This window comes from Thamnophis elegans, chromosome 2, assembly GCF_009769535.1.
Source record: "Thamnophis elegans isolate rThaEle1 chromosome 2, rThaEle1.pri, whole genome shotgun sequence".
NCBI classification, from domain to species: domain Eukaryota; kingdom Metazoa; phylum Chordata; class Lepidosauria; order Squamata; family Colubridae; genus Thamnophis; species Thamnophis elegans.
Window position 1 is genome coordinate 86273215 of NC_045542.1, and position 20429 is coordinate 86293643.

Sequence of the window (20429 nt, forward strand, 5' to 3'; positions counted from 1 at the left end):
TTAATTGTAATCATGAGTTGAGGACTACCTGTGGACTTTTTCTTACTTTCTAGGTCTTGGAAACTCTGGAATTTGGGTCCAAAAGGTATTATAGCAACATACTCAACATATTTGAACAAAGATTTCAAGAGTGCCAGGTTTCCAAAATTAGAGGGCTTTCTTACAGCTCTTCTGTAAAGTTAGTCCCTTGACTAAAATAGAAAGAGACCTATGGTACTCCCACCGTTGTGACATATGCGTCCATGTTATCCACAGATACAGCAGAACTGTGATGTTTATCTTATCTTGGGTTTTGTAACATATTGTAGGACTATAATACGCATTACAGCATGCGCCTCAACATGAGATATAACTACAGAAATGACTTTTGTTCTGAGAACAGAATAAGCAAGGTGGGGAGAGCTTCTCAAAAGGATTAAAGTGCTAATCCCATTATCAAGCAAGAATGTGGAAAACAGAACAGAACGGAACAGAACAGAATAATCTTTGAAGCATCTTACCTAATATTACTTTGAACACATAAGGAATGCCTTTGTAAATTTCTTTCCTGTTTCACTCTTGCAGAGAGAGATGGAAGGATGGTGAAAGGGGCAAAGGTGTGGGTAGAATCTCACAGGCTGTTAATGACTGCAAAAGAAAGCTCTGGTAGCCTTACAAAATATGCATCACTGGGATTTTTCCTTCCCCTCCAAATTACAAAAACATTAAATTTATCTGCAATGTTCTTTGAGGCCCCAGAGTCTGTAAGGGAGAGCAGGAAAGATCTATATGCAGACTTTGGGCACTTTTCTTATTAAGTTCACTTCCAGTTTGAAAGCCAAACAGGGAAAACAGTTTCAGGGTCACAAGGAAGCCAACGTTATTGCTGCTTTGATTTATGAACATGGCATATAAATAGGTGCGCAACTGGAGAACCTACACTTGGTTCTTAGATCCATGTTTGGAGGTCACGCTCCACTATAGGATATGAATGAAGAATCGGTGTACGGCAGAATTTTAGTTAAATTAACTTAAATTAAAATGTAAAATGCATTACACTAAGAACAGTCAATGTGGTTGTTCCCGAAAAAATATTTATTATTATTAATAATAAATACAACAATTTGAATAAATTTGATTCAGGATGAAGGCCCCTTCAATGAACATAAAAAAATAATGTTGGTGACATTAAAAATTATAATTTGGCAGCAACTTTTGCACTGTGTGTGGAAGTTCTACATTAAACAATTTATCTACTATTCGTCCCTCTGTACTTCTCACTTACTCTCTACTTCTCACTTACTGTATACCTTAAGAGTTTAGAGGTGTTGCCACGGACCCCCAGATGGAACATCAAATGCACTGTTACAAATTGGCAGGAACATTGCAAAGTCCTCCACTTGGACATCTCATTAAATTATGTCACAAGCTGTGCAGACTTTGAATGGATTCCCAGTTCTATTCAGTTCAACTGCCTGATCCACTATGGCAGGGGTCGGCAAACTTAAACACTCAAGGAACCATTTGGACTCATTTCCCACAGAAAAGAAAACACCGGGAGCCACAAAGGTCGTAACCGGAAGCCCCCTGTTCAATTCTGGAGCTGACTGGAAGTTCAGTTCCCCACCAGAGAGTCTCCTTCTAGCATGGCATACTTTTTCCTCTACCTGTCATAACCGAAAGCCCTATCAATTGTGGAGACAACTGGAAAACCCTCCCCTTGCCATAGAGTCTTCTCCTGGTGCACTGTGCTTCTCTCCCCGCGCCACCGGAAGCTCCTCTCAAAATTGTGGCGCCAACCAATGACAGAGACACAACAGAGGGAGGAAAGAGCCACATGCGGCTCCAGAGCCGCAGTTGGCTGACCCCTGCACTATGGCATATGTCATATTTATGACGTATGATCTATCCTAGATCTTGCTTATTATTATCTGGACATCCAAGTTTATTAAATTTATTTATTTATTAAATTTGTTTGCCACCCACCTCACCATGAAGTTATATTATGATACTAGGAAACTAGGTTTTCTAATCAACAGATTACTAAAACTACCGTCCAATGTGCTAAATACTATATTAGACAATTTATACAGAGTTGTCAAAGAAAATGTTAAAATAATGCCTAAGGAAAGTCTTTAAAACATAATTTCTTTGTTTAGCATAACTTATAAAAAATGATAATCTGTTTTGTAAAAAATGTTTGAAGTTCTTAAATTTATCCCTTGGAGGTTTTTAGAATTCCTTTAAGCTCCTAATCACCGCAAATCAAGGCCACTCAGGAGTTGAAATAGTTGTGGAACAACATTTGGGAGATTATGCCTTTTTATCTGAATTACAGGCATATCAAATGGACTGTGCATAATTGAGATGCAAACATATCATCTTCCAAAATATGTTTATGACAAATTTTACCAACTGGGACTTAAACAATACTACAAGTTATTATTTTTCTTTTTAGAGTGGTCTCATTTTATTTTATTTTTTAATGTAATGTAATTCTGATGATAGTGGTAAAATGTAATACAAATTAAATTCAAGAGAAGAGAGGGGAAAGAAAGAAATAATAAAAGCTGCAAGGTAAAAGAATAAAGAAGAGAAGAAAGAAAGAATACTATGAATAAAGAGAAAAGAGGTATATAAATAAAGAAGAGGCATACAGCCTTCAGTACAACAAGCCTCAGTGGGAAGAAGAGAAAACAGCAAAGATAATCTCGGACAGTAAAATGGAGATTGGCAGGGGACCGCAATGGGCAAGATAGGGAGGAGATAGACAGGGGAGGGGAATTGAAGCTGTTCTGTGGTCAGAAGTGCAGGGCAGTTATCAAGTGCCCAAATTTTAATCTCATGACTGAGGGGCTGCTGTGGCTCTAACCTTGGACCCCAGATATAAGTCTCATTGTTCAGTGCCATTGTAACTTCAAACAGTTGCTGAAAGAATGGTCATGAATTGAGGATTGTAGCCCATTCAAATATTTGCATAGGGTTTAATTTATTTTCATTTCTTCTTTGTAGCATTGCAAAGAGGCTTTAATAAGTCTCTTTTTAAAATCCAGTAGAAAAAAATTGTCCAGGTTACTCTCTTGAATTGTTATCTGTATCTCTATTTTGAATTTTAAAACATCAGCCAATTTTTTTTGTAAAACCAATGAAAATATTCTTTCCCCACTCATTTTCTTGGCCTGTCATCTGTAAATATTATTTTTGAGCCCATCTCTATATTATCAGATTTGGTTCTATATCTGTCATTTCTTCATAGTCTATTCATAAAAGCAGATATCATTACTGGCGTTGTTGAATTGTGGCTACAAATTTCTGACCACATTCTTCAAACATATTTATCAGTATTTTCATTGTTATAATGTTTTGCATTTAATGTTTCTCTATCAGGGCACAAAGAGAAAATATCTGCTACAAATTCCACATAGGCATTGGGAAGGGCATCCAGCCAGTAAATGCTCAGCTCCCTTCAGTTGCCCCAACTCCACCCTGAATAAGGGGATTAAAGGGTTGTAAAAAGAAAAATAAGTTTTGCATTTAATAGACTTGCATTTTTCTCTCTAGATGGAATATTTATGTTTTAGATAAAGTTCCATTTTTAAATCATGAAATTCTTTACGTCGGTCATGTTTCATTTATCCCAACCCTCATTTAACACAAAAGTAGTTCCTGATACTTTTCCAGGAATTCCAAACAATATTTACATTTTTGAGATCCTCTGTAAACTGGTTGTCTACCTTTTAGAAGATTTTTTTTAAAAAAAGGATAATAACAGAAGATAACAGAATTTGGGACCCTGTAAGATAGCTGATGTTGTTCATTAATGCTTTATAAAAACCAGTATAGATTCCCCTTGGCTAGTCTTTCTTCGGATTGTCACTTTGCAGGTTTTACTGATTTAAAGCTTAGTTTATTTAACCTACAACTTTTCTCTCTACACTGCACTGAGTTAAATTAGGAATCTCAAGTAATTCTCTTGATCCATGGATTTTTAGAGGTCACCAGAGAAATACATTTGATATATAATATTCTAGTGAGCTAGCAGCATACAAAAGAATACATTAAATACTTAAAAAAAAAAGATTCAGCTATAACCCATTTAGTTTCTGCTTGACATGAAAACATTGTGTGGGCTACCGCTTCCTTCATGCTTTTTTTTTTTTTTTGCAAACGGCGGAGTGGGGTGAACGGGTGCTATAGAAACATAATTATTAATATTGCCTGGTGGAAACTAACCTTGTAAATGTGTGCTTATAAATAACCCTTTCTAGTAATGCTGCATTTAGCAAGGAATCTGGCTCATATGAAGTGGAGAAAGACATGGCCAGATGCTCTGCATTAACATGAGAATAATATTTGGTATGAACTAGAACTATTAAGCAAGATATATGAAGCTGAGACGGATGAAAGAGCCAAATCTGGTCTTAAAACAAATCTGAAGCTTAGCGTTATAATAATGATCTCATTTTTTTTACTTTGGCCTTTTTTGTAATGAGCTTTATAAACCAGTTAATGATATTTATGGGTTGTGTGGCCTCATTGCAGAACTTTCATATCATTAGACAGGCCAGAGGTCTAATTTGAATGTTGTCTACTCTTTAGAAAAGACATTCACAAAGTGTTGCTTTCACTCTTATCACACTTCCTGTTCAATTTTTGATACACTTCTAAGCATTTTATCCCACTCTTCTCTTATCATATTTTGCTCCAATTTCATTGAAGTCAAACTTAGATTTATTTCTCCTCCAGAATTGTTTCCATCAACATCCCTTTATTGTATCAAAGGAAGAGATGAGATAACCATTCCATCAATTTGGCTAGGAGTATCTTCCAATTGGTTCTTCTCTCTAGAAGTGCCATCTACTGAAATCATCCTGTCTAGCCACTGTAATATTTGTTGTGCTTTTTTTAAAAAAAGAGTCTTGGATTCACAAGGCAAATGTCAGGGGAAAACACGGTTTAAATTTTTGTTGTATAGCTGTTATAGCCAGAAAACATTACAGTTTTCCATTTTGTATATTTTTTCCGCTGCTTTCCAAGCTGCCCCCCTTTTTTCTTTCTATGTAGCAGCATACCCTACATTTATCCCTGGGTTAGATTGAAACAAACAATGATAAAAGCAACTTTTCAAATATTAGGAAATAGTACAATTCCAAAGACAAACATACAAACCTACACAGAAGATTATACCTATTATCTCATAAGTACGCTGTGATGTGAGAAAGGTCTTCTAATAAGCCTGTCACTTTCTAATTGGCATCCCATAAATGAAATTCATCTCAAGAATTCTGTTTTCTTCTGTCTGGGCTCAAGGATTCCATATCCTGAAATGTGGGAATCACTACTTCAGAAATTTGAAATATTATCTCACTACATTCCAGCTGGGATGGAAGGTTTCTAAGAGAATTGATGTTTCAAAGAAAAACATCATTATCTTTAGAGTTAACCTGTTCAAAGGAAGTTATAGAAACATTCCAGAGAATAACACAGTGAACATTCTTGTATGCTGACTGAAACTTATCATCAGATAGATTGTTAGTGGCCTACCCTGTATCCAGTGGAGTTTATTTTTTAACACTAGGTTCTAAATCTAAACCCTGATATTTATGAAGCAAAATGTGTCTGGTTAGTGCATAAATGGGAGCTATAATAGGTCATCCCATGTAGGCTGCCTTCTATGATGGAAGAAAGGGAAATGTGAATGGCAAAATAAAGACAGAAGTTATACTTCTACCCTTTCTCCCCCCCCCCCGCCAAGATGTTTTTGACGGTGGGCTGTTTTGTAAAGGTGGAGAATGAAGAGTCCAAAGTACTCCTGTTCTTGTCAGTAGTTTGTCTCCAAGGTCAATAAAGATTAAAATTTGCTTTACTACAAGTAAAAGAATGTAGAAATAATCTTGCTGAAGAAATGGATGAGCTGTTAAGGGAGAGAAAATGGCAATATAGTCCCAGGGAAAGCAGGATGCATAAGAAATAATCTCAAGATAACCCCACCTTGATTTTATTAGGTATGAGATGGAACAGAGAGAAATTATGTTATTCAAAATTCTATTACTACATATAGCAGTACAGTACAACTCCTATAATCCATAGAGTATCTGTTTTTTTATTTGACCTACATTGATGGTCTCACACCATGAGAACAAGGGATACTAAAAACTTCAGTTAATCCCCACACCTATTTGCCGTTTCTCCACAAAATGGAGGGGCTAGCAATTTATACAAAATGTTGATGGAAGCAAAGTGTGAGAAGTAAATTCTGACAACCGAATTTTCAAGTAGAGTTTCAGCTTAGGATGGTCAAATGCTTAGTGACTACTAGCTAATGCAAAAGTAATTAATTTAAGTAGTAACTGATCACATTTTATCAGGAGATCATTTGAGTTATGGAAATATTTGAGAAAGAGAAGAAGGTGTAGGGCACAGCCAGCAATATCAGAATGGAAAGATTATGTCTTGATCTACAACAGCTGATAAAATCATCAAATGGATTGTCATAATAAAGCGTGGCTTTTGAAGAGGCCATGGAAATTTCATTTTTTATAGCTTGTATAGTTTTACAAGGGGATTCTATAGGATAAAAACTAGAATTATTTTTTTGTAGATTTCTGTGGTTAAGTCATGTTTATCTGAAGGCATTCAATATCTGGTGTACTCAAGAACATGTGCCATTAATTTCTCACCCTGTTTCTTTGTACTTTTTGTGAATCCTTTGTACATTTAGAGAGAGAGATGGAGGGAGGGAGGGAGGGTGGGAGGGAGGGAGAAAAGAATAAGATCAGATAAAAAACAGAAATACTGTGTGATTGCTACACAAATGCCAGTTCTATACTGGATGATTGCCACCAAGAAGGTAAGTGTGATTGCTTTTTAAAAGCACTCTTAAAGTGCTGACTCCAAAATTTTGAATTTTACCTGGAACGGTCATGGTGGAATTTAGACTGAAAATATATACCACCATCCTCAAACGGTATGAACAAAATTGATCCTCTTTCTGTAGTTTGCATGGAATATAGACATAGCATGAATGCCTTTAATTTTCCAGATGTATCCCTGGCAAAAGGCTGGGGAACTCATTGCCGGAGCGATATTCTTAATAGCTTTGCCACTGAGGGGGAAAAAAACCCAGGCTATTCCATCTCAGAGTTACAGAGATGGAATTCTGTGCTCTGAACATCTTTGACATCTGATTCTAAGGTGTCAAAATAAAATCTCTTTGGCCAATAGAATACTTTGAAATTTCATTTCATTTTTTAAAAAAAAGAATAATCTCAAAAGTATGCATACAAAAATACACACACCAGATAGGTTATTTGGATTATGAAGTTAAGCATTTGGTTTTTTAAAAATCCAATTCACTGCTTTTGCATTAGTATGGTTTGCTGTCATTCATGTACACTGCTTAGAGTGCTGTGTAATTGACACAACATTCACACACACACACACACACACACACCTTTATCAGTAAAAATGTAACACAAAATAGTTTGTTGTGAAAGCGACTGCCTGGAAGGCTCCTGGACTGGGGCTGAAAGGCGAAAGGGAAGGAGTGTGCTCCCTCTCATATTTGTGTAGACCAGGTGATCTGAAAGAAGAAACACACACACACATGCACACACACACAAACACACACATTCTAATTAACCTTCTTTGTGGTAATGTAGATCAGATTCAATTTCACAAGCTGAGGGAGAATTTAGGATGCTGTGGCCTCTACATGGCAACTTTCTTATTGCTCCCAATAAGAAAGTACAGGAAGTACTGGACAGATTAAAAAATTATTTAGAATAAGCACAATAAATTTGATTTTCACAGCTATATATCAACAAATATAGGGCTCCTACAAGGACATTCCTGTAATAATAATGTAGTTACAATAATGTAACTTCAGAATAAATAGAGCCGAGGTGGCGCAGTGGTTAGGGTGCAGTACTGCAGGCCACTTCAGCTGACTGTTATCTGCAGTTCAGCGGTTCTAATCTCACCGGCTCAAGGTTGACTCAGCCTTCCATCCTTCCGAGGTGGGTGAAATGAGGACCCAGACTGTGGGGGCGATATGCTGACTCTGTAAACCGCTTAGAGAGGGCTGAAAGCCCTATGAAGCGGTATATAAGTCTAACTGCTATTGCTATTGCTATTGCTAAATATTGGAGAAGCTAAGCCTTTCTAAAACCAAATCATGTATTATTGCTTTCTTGAAATTTCTAATTGGGAACTGAGCCAGAATGAAAGGCTGATCATAGTGTAATTTTAAACTGTACAACTTTTGCTTATGTGATCTACCAACTTTTGATTTTGAAAGATACATTCTTATCACCATAAATATGTTTGACTAAACTAATGTATCTGCTTAGGTGACACAGAAAATATTTGCCTTTCTTCAAAATCTGGAATCACAGAAGCAGCATTTTAAATGCTTTCCCAGCTTCTACATCCATTTCTAGTTTGCAGGTCTGTATTGTGTTGTATACGTGTCCTGACTTCCTTTGTATAGCTCTCAAACATTAGGACATCTTAAAACAGATCTGCTTAGTGTGCTGTTCTCTTTGCCTTGATGTTTTATTCACACACAACTGGGATGTAATGTCAATTGCATAACATGGAAAACATCTGACTCTACAAATTGATTGTGCAATTGGCAACATCATTGTACAGACAAGCACCAGTGAGTTAGAGGGAAGAAAAATATGGAGGTTTTCATTGCAAATATTATATAGGGCTCCTGGTTCATTTGGATATCATTTGGATACTGTTAACTGAATTAGTCTGTGGAACATAAATCCTATTTTTCCATCTGTTCTGGTTTACTGTGCAGCATGAATATATTCTGTATATATGCATGTATAATCTCCTGTCAGCATGAAACATTTTTCATGTACAGAGCCAATTTTTGGTGGGTGATCCACTTTTTGAACCTTTATAGATTTAAAAAACAAATCAACAGTAAAGAGTTTATCTTCTTTTGCCTCTCTTCCCTGCCCTGTTTTTTTCTTTCTTTCCCCAAATATGTGCTATTGTTATTGGAGGGCAACCCACCCTTTTTGCTATGATTATTGCGATGAGTTTGTGCTTTTTGCTAAAAACAATGAAATGAAGTGATGGAGCAGGTGCATGCTTACAGAAACCATATTTTGATTTATTCATTGCAATGAAAACACATCTTGTACAAACTAAAACTAAACTATGGAGGAAAGTCCTGTCTGATTTTTAAAAAAATCTTAGTGTTTTATGACTAAGAATGATCTGTATGTTTTGATGAACTATTGGAGATGATGTTTATGCCTTGTATAGATTTTCCAAGGAGAACATGGCATTTAGGAGCTCAGCTCCAGCTGAAGGTCAGTGAGATTTAGATGCCAGCTGTTGTAGTTGTGGAGAGCTCCCTAAGGAGCCTTCCCTAAAGGTTGTGTGTCACATTGGCTCCTCTTTATTACCAGTCTCTAGCATTGTTTCCATGACCATATATTGATGTAATCTCCCCATGAAACAGGATCTCAGGAACTATAACATATTTAGGATTTCACAGCTAGATACAAGGAAACTGAGGCAGGACAATACCTTTGGATGAAAACAGAGAGCAGATACTCTAAGACAAATTAGAAGAACTTTTAGTTTGGAAATGGGGAACTTAGGATGACCTTCAGCTCAAGAACAGATAAGAGTGACTGAAGGCAGGTCATCCTAACTCTAACCTTGCCTGAGAATTGTCCTGAAAACAAATGGATCAGTCATAAAGCTTTCGAAACTGATGTATACTGGTGATATATTTCAACATCTGTTGTCCAGCTACTTTGAAGGCAAGAAAAGGGAAGGGGCACTTCACATTGTGTGTGCAGCCACATGCAGAGCACCACAGTTTATTAACTTTCTTGAACGGGAAATATTATCCAGGGATTCATATGTTTAAATTATATTAGACAGTGGTTAAAATGGAGTGGCTCTGATTTTTTATATATATAGAACTAATCTAAGCTCAAACCTGTTTGAATTCTGTTTATTTTTCCCCTGATATTATATTGCAGTCTTGGACATGGCTGTGCAGAAGCAAGTCTGCCTTTAGGTTCAAGGCATGGTACTACATTGCAGCTTTAATGTTTTTAGTCCAACATTGCAGAATGAAAATTACAAGAAATAAATGTGAACTATTAGCTCTCTCTTTTTTTTGCAGTCCTTAAAATCCTTGCCTGACTATCCCATTATATATCAGTTGCAGGACTGTTGAACCCTGCTTACATGAATTTTCTCCATTTTGAAATGGAAACACACACACACACATACACACACACACACACACAAACACACACACACACGGAGAGAGGGAGGGAGGGAGAAAGAGATGATAGGGTTAGCTTCTAACATAGGGTACTTACAAACGACCCCATTTCTAACCCTCTCCAAACAATGCAAGGCCTATTGAATTAAATTATGGAGTTGTCTCAATTTCTGCCACCTTGGAATATGGAAACCCAGCAGAGATCACCATGAGTCAATCATGCTTTCTTGGTTAACCAGCAGAAAAGTGCCCTAATCATCATTTTGCTTCTGCTCTGTTCCCAGAGTTACAGTAGCTGCTGGAATAACATGAATTCCTTGTCTCCACTTCACATAGAAAGAGATAGAAAATAAAATGCTAGCATTCTCTTGTTTTCAGTGTAGGGGAAACGGTGTTCATTTCTCTGGATGATGATGATGATGATATCCATTCAGTGGTGTCCAACTCTTGGCAATTCTATGGGCCAAATCTCTCCACATCATCTAATCTTGTACTACTTCTTTGAGATTCTTTGAGTATTGTCCAAAATATCTGAACTGTAGATATAAGAGGAAATCTGTTTCACTCTTAAGTCTTTATTTTTGGGGTATATACTGTAAATTCCGAAAATTGCAATGGTCCCAAGACACCCTCATTAATAGCCAGATACTAATACTTCCCCTATCTTTTGGCAATTCTAGCATCTATTTTTTTTCTCAAAAGAGTTTCAATTGAGATGCAGGCACAAAAGAAAACCATGGCATGCATAGCTAGAAAAATAAATAAAAATTATGAGTTGATCAAAACAAAAGAACAAAAGGAGAGAGTTGTTGGTATCTGACCATTGAAAATCTCCCTTGCAATTCAATTCAATCCAAAAGGATATTAAATATTAAACATATCTGGAATTATGTTGGAGCTGAATCTCAACTTTTGCAGACCCATTCCCTTTTATGGCATTACAATATACTGTACATGTTATTGTTTTTGTTTGATATCTCCCTGTCTCTCAGTTCTCACTTACCATCCATTTCAAGACACATTTTACCTATTAAAAAGCTGCTCTTTTATAATTGCCATTGTTTCTGTTGTACACAGAGAAGTAGAATAGAATAACAGAATTGGAAGGGATCTTAGAGGTCTTTTAGTCCAACCCCATGCTTAGGCAGGAAACCCTACACCACTTCAGACAAATGCCTATCCAATCTCTTCTTAAAATTTCCAGTAATGGAACATTTACAACTTCTAGAGGCAAGTTGTTCCACTGATTAATTGTTCTAACCGTCAGGAAACATTTCCTTAGTTTTAAGTTGCTTCTCTCCTTGATTAGTTTCTACCCATTGCTTCTTGTCTTGTGCTTTGGATAATAGCACAAAATGGAAAATGGTAGATAGCACAAAAATTATAATGACACTGGCCTATTTTAGGAACAGTGGTGGGGAAAGTAGGAGAGAAATGGACAAAGTCAAAACTAGACTTGTTTCTAACCTGAAGTAGCCTGTAGACCTATTTGCTCAAGAACCTGATTGTATTGAGCTACAATGTGGTGAAAAGCTTTCTTCTGTCACATTTAGGTGGTGGTAGTGGTGGGGACATTGTTTGCCTAATACCACACAGTACCCTCTGCATTAATCTTCCACTGTCTCCAGTACTGCATAATATCAGCCACATCAAAGAGCGCAAAATAGTCTGTGTTGTATTACAGTTCAATCCATTTATATGTCAATGTTTGTCTGTGATATGTAGAACATGGAACTTGTTTTTCCCCTATACTATCTTAAATAACTTAACACTCTTTTTCTTTCAGTAATCTTCTGGGCATTTGCTATTTGCCATAGTTTGACTTATAAAACAAAATATTCAGACTCAGTATTTACAAGCTTTGAAAAGAACTCCAGACTCCACTGTCTTTTTAAATCTCTCCAACTCCACCCTTCAAGCTCTACAGCAGTAGATAATATGGGAATGTGTGGCATTCTTATATTCTTGAAAAGACTTTGATATGATTCAAGAGTATTTACTGCTGGGCTTTGTAAACAGTAATTCATGATAAGTAATGATAGCAGATGCCTATCTGGGAAACATGTTTGCATTTACATAGTCACATATGCTGATATATTTCATACTGGATAAAGTCTATGTATGAGGTTGAATTGAATTAAATTAATGTACCTACTGTAATCAATCAATCAATCAATCAATTGCTATACTAAGTGTTCATTGCCATTGTTACAGTCTAAATTTGATAATCTTGGGATAAAACTGAATGCATGAAATTAAAGTCAGATGAAGTAGAGATGCAGTTGGCAAAGAGAAAGGTGGATTTAGGACCGAGATTAAAATTTGTTCTGAATGTGTTCCACTCTTCCAGGAAGAGCAGGTCTATTGTCTAGAGGTGTTCTCCTAGAAGTATTGAACCCTGCTGTCACTGGATTTCATATGCAAATGCAAAGAGTGTGTTTCCATAATTACAGTATCCCAACTGTGACCTATCTAAGAAATTTAGATATAGCAAGTTCATTCCTTGGTAATGTGTTTTGATTGCTGTAATATGCTTCATCACTTTATTACTTGTTAAATCTCCATTTTTCTTTAAAGTTCCTGTATCCTCTGGAATAAGGGAATAGATATTTCCTTTATGTTGCAGTAAGTTAATGGCTATTCCAATATTCTAGCTCAGAAAGGTGTAACTGTGGCCTTCACGTTTGGTACTATCTCATATATATTCTGAAAATTGCTGTCTAACTGCTAATGAAAGATTATTCAGAGACTCTATGGAGAGCTTCTACCTGGAGTAAGGATATTATCAGAATGAAATCAATCCAATTTCATTTCAGTCAAACTCTCTTAGAAAATGAATAAATGGTTAGGGATATTTATTTTCAGAAATTGGAGTACTTTTCAGATCATTAATTCATCTTATAAGTATTTCTTATAAAAATCCATTCCCAGTAGTTACTTGTCTTGGCAAATTGGAAGGAGTTTGATATTAACTAGCTTTTTCCCTAGCCCATTTAAGATACTATATTTAGAGATATTCTGGTGAAAGTAAGGCAGGATTTCCTTGATCTTTTGAGCTCTCCATAAAATAGCTAAGAGTTGGACACAGTGGAATATAGTATTTAGTAATGTAATTCTTACGCTGGAACTTGTCAGAAGATTGCTCAATGGTTATTTATGTTGGGATAGTCTTTTTTTAAAAAATCCTGTTAACCTTTTATGTTAAGCTTATAATATTGGAAAGACAAATTTAGGCCAAGGAGTCCAATCCTTAGCTCACAGCAAGAATCCAAACTAAAAAAAAAAAAATCAATGGAGATATTAGAAGCTATTGTAGAAGATGACCAGACTGAGCCTGAGGGAAGGGTCAAATGTATTATAAGTCATGAGTCCCTGAGGGCCCACAAGAGATCCAAGGCCCCCTTGAATGCCTTCTTAATCCTGCTCATTTCCCTTGACCACTAGTAGCTCAGGTTCTTGTAGAGAGCTTAAACTTATAATAAACATTTATACTCATTTGAACTGCCTGCATCTCCTGATTTCTCTGGTGCTTGACAGCTGTTCCGCTTCTGCTTGAAAATATTGTATGCCAAATACTTATTTAATAATAAAATCAGGAACACCATTAATGATAGTTTAGATTTTTTTTGTCATTGGCAGTAAGAACAACACTATTTTGTTCATTCGATTTCACCTTCATTGTATAATATCTAGGTTTGATTTGTATTTGCTTTTATTTTTGGTCCATGGACTTACAATAAATGAACGTGATGATTAGACTAAAACTTAACTGCAAAAGCAACCAGGAAGCCTTTTCAACAACATGGAAAAATATGTACAGAGTAGCCATCATCACAAAATTCCACACCATTTTTTTTTTACATTTAATTATTTCCATACCTCCTATTATTTTTTTCCAGTTCTTGACCAAACGGTAGTCACATTATTTAAGATGTTGAAATGAAATGAGCCACTTGCTGCTGCTTCTATAAATAACTTCACGGGACAATTTCCTAAAATAATATTTGAAAGTGAAGCTGGCATAGAAAGAACTTGGCTCATGGATTATGTGACAGTTTTGTAAGTTGAACTATTTAACCAAATGTATTTAATTTCAGTGGATGAAATGCTATTTTAGCGTATCTGGGGGAACAGCAGATGGAGAAGCGATGTTAAACACGGGTGGCAGCTCATAAAAAAATCTTTCCTTTCGTGAAGTTGAACTTTCTAGACAGTGCCTGCCAGCTCATTTTTCAATAAAAATGCCGATTGAGTAAAACCTAATTCTTACTGCTTCTCACTCTTAAAACAGGAAATAATATGCCAATTTAAATTTAATCACAATTTATATTACGTGTGCATATTTTTAAACAACAGTCGAAGATGGAGAGTTTGGTAGCAATAATATTTATGAATTACACTTTTAGTTAGCAAAGGAAAATGTGTGACCTCTTACATTTTGTTTGACATTTGAATTTAGTGTCCAGCATGGGTGACACAAGTGATGGATGCTTATTAACCAACTGTATAAACAGGAAATGCTTCTAAGCTGTCCATTTATTAACACAGTATTTATCACTATTTGAAAATTTAACTTTTGCTTTATCTTTCTCCAAAGGCTACATTTAAGCTGGAAGGGAGGGCAGGTTCCAGGTCTAACATTTCTGTCATTCCAGAAGATACCCTGTGCTATATGAACATCAAAGGAAATGTTTGAAAATATTAATCAGAAACCATTCTGCTTTAATAAAGATAGATGGATTTGGGCAATGTGTGCACGTGTGCTTGACTTGAATGTGTTTGACCAGACAACCAATGTTTCTGTGGTCTGACAGAAACCACAGTTCTGAATAGACCAGAACTTAGCTTGAAATTGAAAGACCAGGAGGTAAAAATAAGAGAAATTCTTTTGCAGAGCCATGAAGACTTTTGAAGATAGGGGGAGTTTTGTGCACTGGAAATGAATCCACAAACATTGCTTGCTTAGTTAAACATTAGGGTGAAACTAAAGTGACAACTGCATAACTGTTTTTTTACTGGACTCAGGGGTGAGGCAATAGGTCAGTGGTGTGTTCTGGATCCCATTGCAACCGGTACAGTGCAATGGGGCCCGGCATCCGCCACATGCACATGTGCAGCACGCGTGCACATGTGTGCAGCACACACATGCATTCTTACTTCTGCAACACCTCTGCGATGCTCCAGCTGCTTGGTGGAGCTTCACACAGGCGCTCCGTATGCTCCGTGCTCATGTGTGGAAGCGCCGAAGAGCTCAAATACAGGTAAGGAGCTCGGTCGGTCAGGTGGACCCACAGAGCACCGTGCCAGAATGGTACCCAGTGCTCCCGGCAGGCACTGGTATGCCCGTACAAGGCATACTGCCTGCAACCCACCACTGCTGTGCTGTGGGTTCACCTGGTTTCAGGAGAATCCATAGCTAATGTTATGGCTGGTTCAGAGAACTTCCAAATCCCACCCCTGGCTGGCCCTGCCCACCTTCCCCTTCTCAGGAATCTCCATGCACCCTGTTTTGGATGTGATGTAATTGCAGGGCCCACGTGGAGGCTCAGGAAGGGGGAAAATGGGCCTCTCTGAAGGCCCCTGGAGCCCAGGGAAGGCAGTTTTCTGTCTTCCCAGAGGCTTGAGGAAAACCTCTTGAGCCTCAGGAAGGTGAAAACTCCCCCTCCTGCCATGGTGCAGGAGGCCGAATAGGCCACACCCATCATGGCCATGCCTACCCAGCAACCGAGCAGAGAACCTGTTGCTGAAATTTTTGAAGCCCACCCCTGCTGCAGCTGATACGCAACTGAGTTAGTTTCTATATCTTCTTGCATTCACAATCCCATCTAGAGGAGATGTAGAGCTTCTCAATTACAAAACAACAGGAAAGTTCCTGGAATTGGTCCACAGAGGTAACTTACAATTCTGAAAGGGACATGGGTCAAAGGATGTTCATCTAAGTTTCATTCATCTATAATTGTAAATAGATGGAAACATTAGTTTCATCAACATTCTGACAGACAATTGCAATAATTCATTTTTTAAAATGTTCCCAAAAATGAAAAATAAAGGGAAAAAATGGAACTTTTATCCGTAAACCATATCTAAACGCATTGGAAACCAGATCTAATGTTTCAAACACTAGATTTAGAATTGATATGTTTTAGGGAAGATTTTATGACTTGCATAGTTCTTTCTTAAATAACTTCCACTGCATTGAGAATTCACTGTAAGCATCCAAAATTCAGTTAATAGGAAGGTTAGAAACCTGGAAATGGAAAAATGATGGGTTTTTTTCTTTTTTTTTAAAAAAAGCTCTGTCCTTCAGTGGATGAAAAAGTAGTATCTTTATTGCTTGTGGTCAAAGGTTAAAATTTAAGTTGCATCAAATTGAAAAAACATGCTTCCAGTGAGGTTAGATTCTCAGGCTCAGGAGTGATTTAAGCTATAATGAAAGCAAACACTGAAAGAGAGAAATAATCCCATTAAAAATGAACTATTCACTTTAACCTCAAATATTTGGAAACTAAAATAAAGTAACCATATTACAAAAGGATGAAGCCCAACTAATAAAGAAACCTGGAACTGGGTATTCACTTTCAGGCCAATCAAAACAAAAAAGGTTTAACACAATCCTATTTTTATAAAGTAATTTTACTTAAAGACCACGCTATTCCATGAGCTGCTACTGTTTTCAGCCAGTAAAGAATCAGGGATAGTCTTTTATTTTTATAAACCTAAGTTCAATTGACATATTTGTAAATGCTCAAATTGGGATTTGCCCATTGAAGTCTTAGGTTTTATGCTGTATGTAGGAGTTTCTCATTGAAAGCAAGCAACCTGAATTTTATTCATATTAAACTTTCTCAAATTAATGCATTTTGATTCAATAGTAGAATAGGAATCTGGGGTTAGCTTTTTAAAATTAAAAATGAAGTTATTTTGTAGATCTTTATATATCACAAAAAGAGATTCTTGAAAAAAAGATTCATCAACTTCAAGGTAGACTAATAACTACTATGGTATCAGGTATTTGTTTTATTCATTAGAATGTTAATACTATCAATGTCTCATGGTGGTTTAAATTAGGGAGTGCCAGTTTAGTGTATTGTTTCAGATGCCAGACTAGAAACCAGGAGATTGTAATTTCTAATCCTTCCTTAGGTACAGAAACTGGTTAGGTAACTATGGATCAGAACAATCACTAAACTCAATCTACCTCATAGAGTTGTTATTGTAGAGAAAATAAGGAAGAGCAGTATAGGCTGTCTTGAGTTGTATCAAATAAAGGTGGGCTGTAAAGCTAATAAATTAATAGATGCACACAGGAAAATTATATAGAGCATTAAAATCAGAAGTGAAATTATGGTACAGCATGTTAAAAGAGATGGCTTTTAAATACTTTGAAGAAAGCCAAGAAGGAAGTTGGATTCTTCATTGTAGCAGAGACCCAGGATGGCCACAGAGAAACTTCAACCACAGTTGTTGCAAGAAAAACCTGTGGGAACTGTAGAGAAGAATAAGTCAACTCAGACAATGTGCATTTGTACAAGGCAGAGTATCACATCACTAAGGCAACAGACTGGTTGTTTTTTGAACTGGGTCTTTTCACAATACTTTAAAGACAGGTGTCTTTAAAGGTGTCCTCATGGATTTGTGCAAGTGAACTCTCTACAACATGTGATCGCTACGTTAAGAGGGGAAACCAGGGATAGTGCCCCAAATTAAGAGGGTGATCAATGGAACCAAGTTCTATAAAGAAAGTCAATCTGACATCTAGTGCCATGCATATCTCCCTCCCCCTCCCTCCCTCCCTCCCTCCCTTCCTGCTATATTCCAGTGAAAGGGAAAGCCTTATAACAGTGTAGTATTAGTTCAAATCTAACTGCAGCCAGTAATTGCCATTGCTACTTTATACTAGATAGATAGATAGATAGATAGATAGATAGATAGATAGATAGATAGATAGATAGATAGATAGGTAGGTAGGTAAAGGTTGCCCTGCATATGCGTGCTAGTTGTTTCCCGCTCTAGAGGCGGTGCTCATTTCCATTTTTAAGCCAGAGCCAGCGCTGTCCGAAGATGTCTCCATGATCATGTGGCCAGCATGACTCAATGCCGAAGACGCATTGTTATCTTCCCACCAAAGTGGTCCCTATTTTTCTATTTGCATTTTTTACATGCTTTCAAACTGCTAGGTTGGCAGAAGCTGGGACAAGTAACGGGAGCTCACTCTGTTACATGGTGCTAGGGATTCGAACCGCTGAACTGCCAAACCTTCTGATCGACAAACTCAACATCTTAGCCACTGAGCCACCGCATTCCTAATATATATATGTATGTATATATGTGTATGTGTGCGTGTGTATATGTGTGTGTGTGTATGTGTGTGTATGTATGTATGTATGTATGTATGTATGTATGTATGTATGTATGTAGCAATGTAGCATTTATGGTTCCCATTGTGACAAAACAACCAGCAATAAAAAATGTTTTACTTGCCTTCACTGCCTAAAAATGGCAATAAATTATAAGCAGAGGGCAGTATGAACCAGTCTTTGGGCTTCTGGGACTGTTTTATCTAGTTGTAAGTGAAGCTGTAAAAAGAAAGAAACTGTTGGCAGGCGATAGACTGAAATGGGGCAAGATTTCGCATCTGCGTCCTGCATTTTTTTCAGGGAAAATAAAGAGAGTGAGATGAAATGCCCACTTAAGGTTCAAGTGAGCTTTTTTGGCAAGGTGCAAAGACCTACGAAGACAAGTTGACTGCTGCAGGATTCATTAGTTCACCCTGATAAAACTCCTGACATCAAGGACTTCCTTCAGGGACTGACTTTTGTCAGAGTAATTGGGAGAAAGTCGCTATGACAGGTTTTGTTTTGTTTGCTTTATTTTAACACACAGCCTTGATATTAGGAGCTAAATGGAAAGGGTATTAAAATATGGTGCGAGGAAGAACCTGAACCAGTTTGTGGTGACCCTGGAAAAATGACCTGTTATCTTTACTTACCCCTGAAGGATGTATTACAGTGGCAGAGGAAGGTCCAAAAAAAAAACAACCCCAACAGTTTCTCAGAAACTGAATGGCAAATGGGTCACACAAAGCACTCTGTGCTCTCTCTTCTGTAGCAAAGTTTGGAAAATGGGGTCATTAATATGAAAAATAAAATGGAAAGATTGATGAACTGTTTTTCAACTCTTTCTTGCTAGCTAAATTCTGCAAACATCAGATCTTAAAAAATAAAATTGTTTAGCTTACCGAAACAGTGCCCATCACTTCTTGTGTTTCAAAGACTTTTTATGTGAAATCTTAAAAGTCTTTATACATGGTGGTTCTTTCTTGTAGAAAAGACAGCTGCTTTGAATTTGAGAGTTCTCATTATTGGAGAAAACATAAACCTAGATAAATCTGCTATTATTAGGCGAATATATTACTGTTTGAGGAATGTCTAATAAGAATGTGGGAAGTTTTCTTTTTTTCATATCATTTTTATTTTAAAAAAAATAAAAGAGAAAGAAAAGAACTGATAGAAACTAATATGAATAAAGAAAAGAAAGATAAAGACAAAGCAGAGAAAAATAAAAAAGAAGATATAAAGAAGTATATTTTCTTTACAGCAGTTATAAGTATATATCACTCTTATTCTATGGATACAACATAATTCTCATTTTGTCTTACACATCTGTTTTTTGTAATAATCAAAAGTTCATTTTTTTCTCATGCAAAAAGTATGTGAAAGTCAACACTAAATATGAAAATGGTCTTTTCTCTGATCCAAGAATTGAATTTGGTCATCTAAGCAAGTTCCATCATCTTCACCATCCATTCCTCCATGGTGGGTAGCACTGAATCTTTGTGAATATAATAATCTCACTGTAGTTATGTATATAAAAAAGTTCCTTCAGTTTTTCCCAACTGTTTATCCATCAGTCTGAAAAGAAAAGCCAGGGAAATTATTCTGTATTTCTTTTCATGACTTGGAAGTAGCCACAGGTAGACAGGAATGACCTTGGCTTGACTTGAAGTCTGCCTCTCCATTTTCTCTCAATCAAAATATAAGATATGCTGAATCACAATGGGATTGCATTGCAAAGAAGGTTTCAAAAACATCAAGAACACACTCCAGCATTATATATTAGATTTGGAAGATCCAATGGACCACATCTTCCTGTCTGTTTTGTCAATCATTAGGTTGTGTAC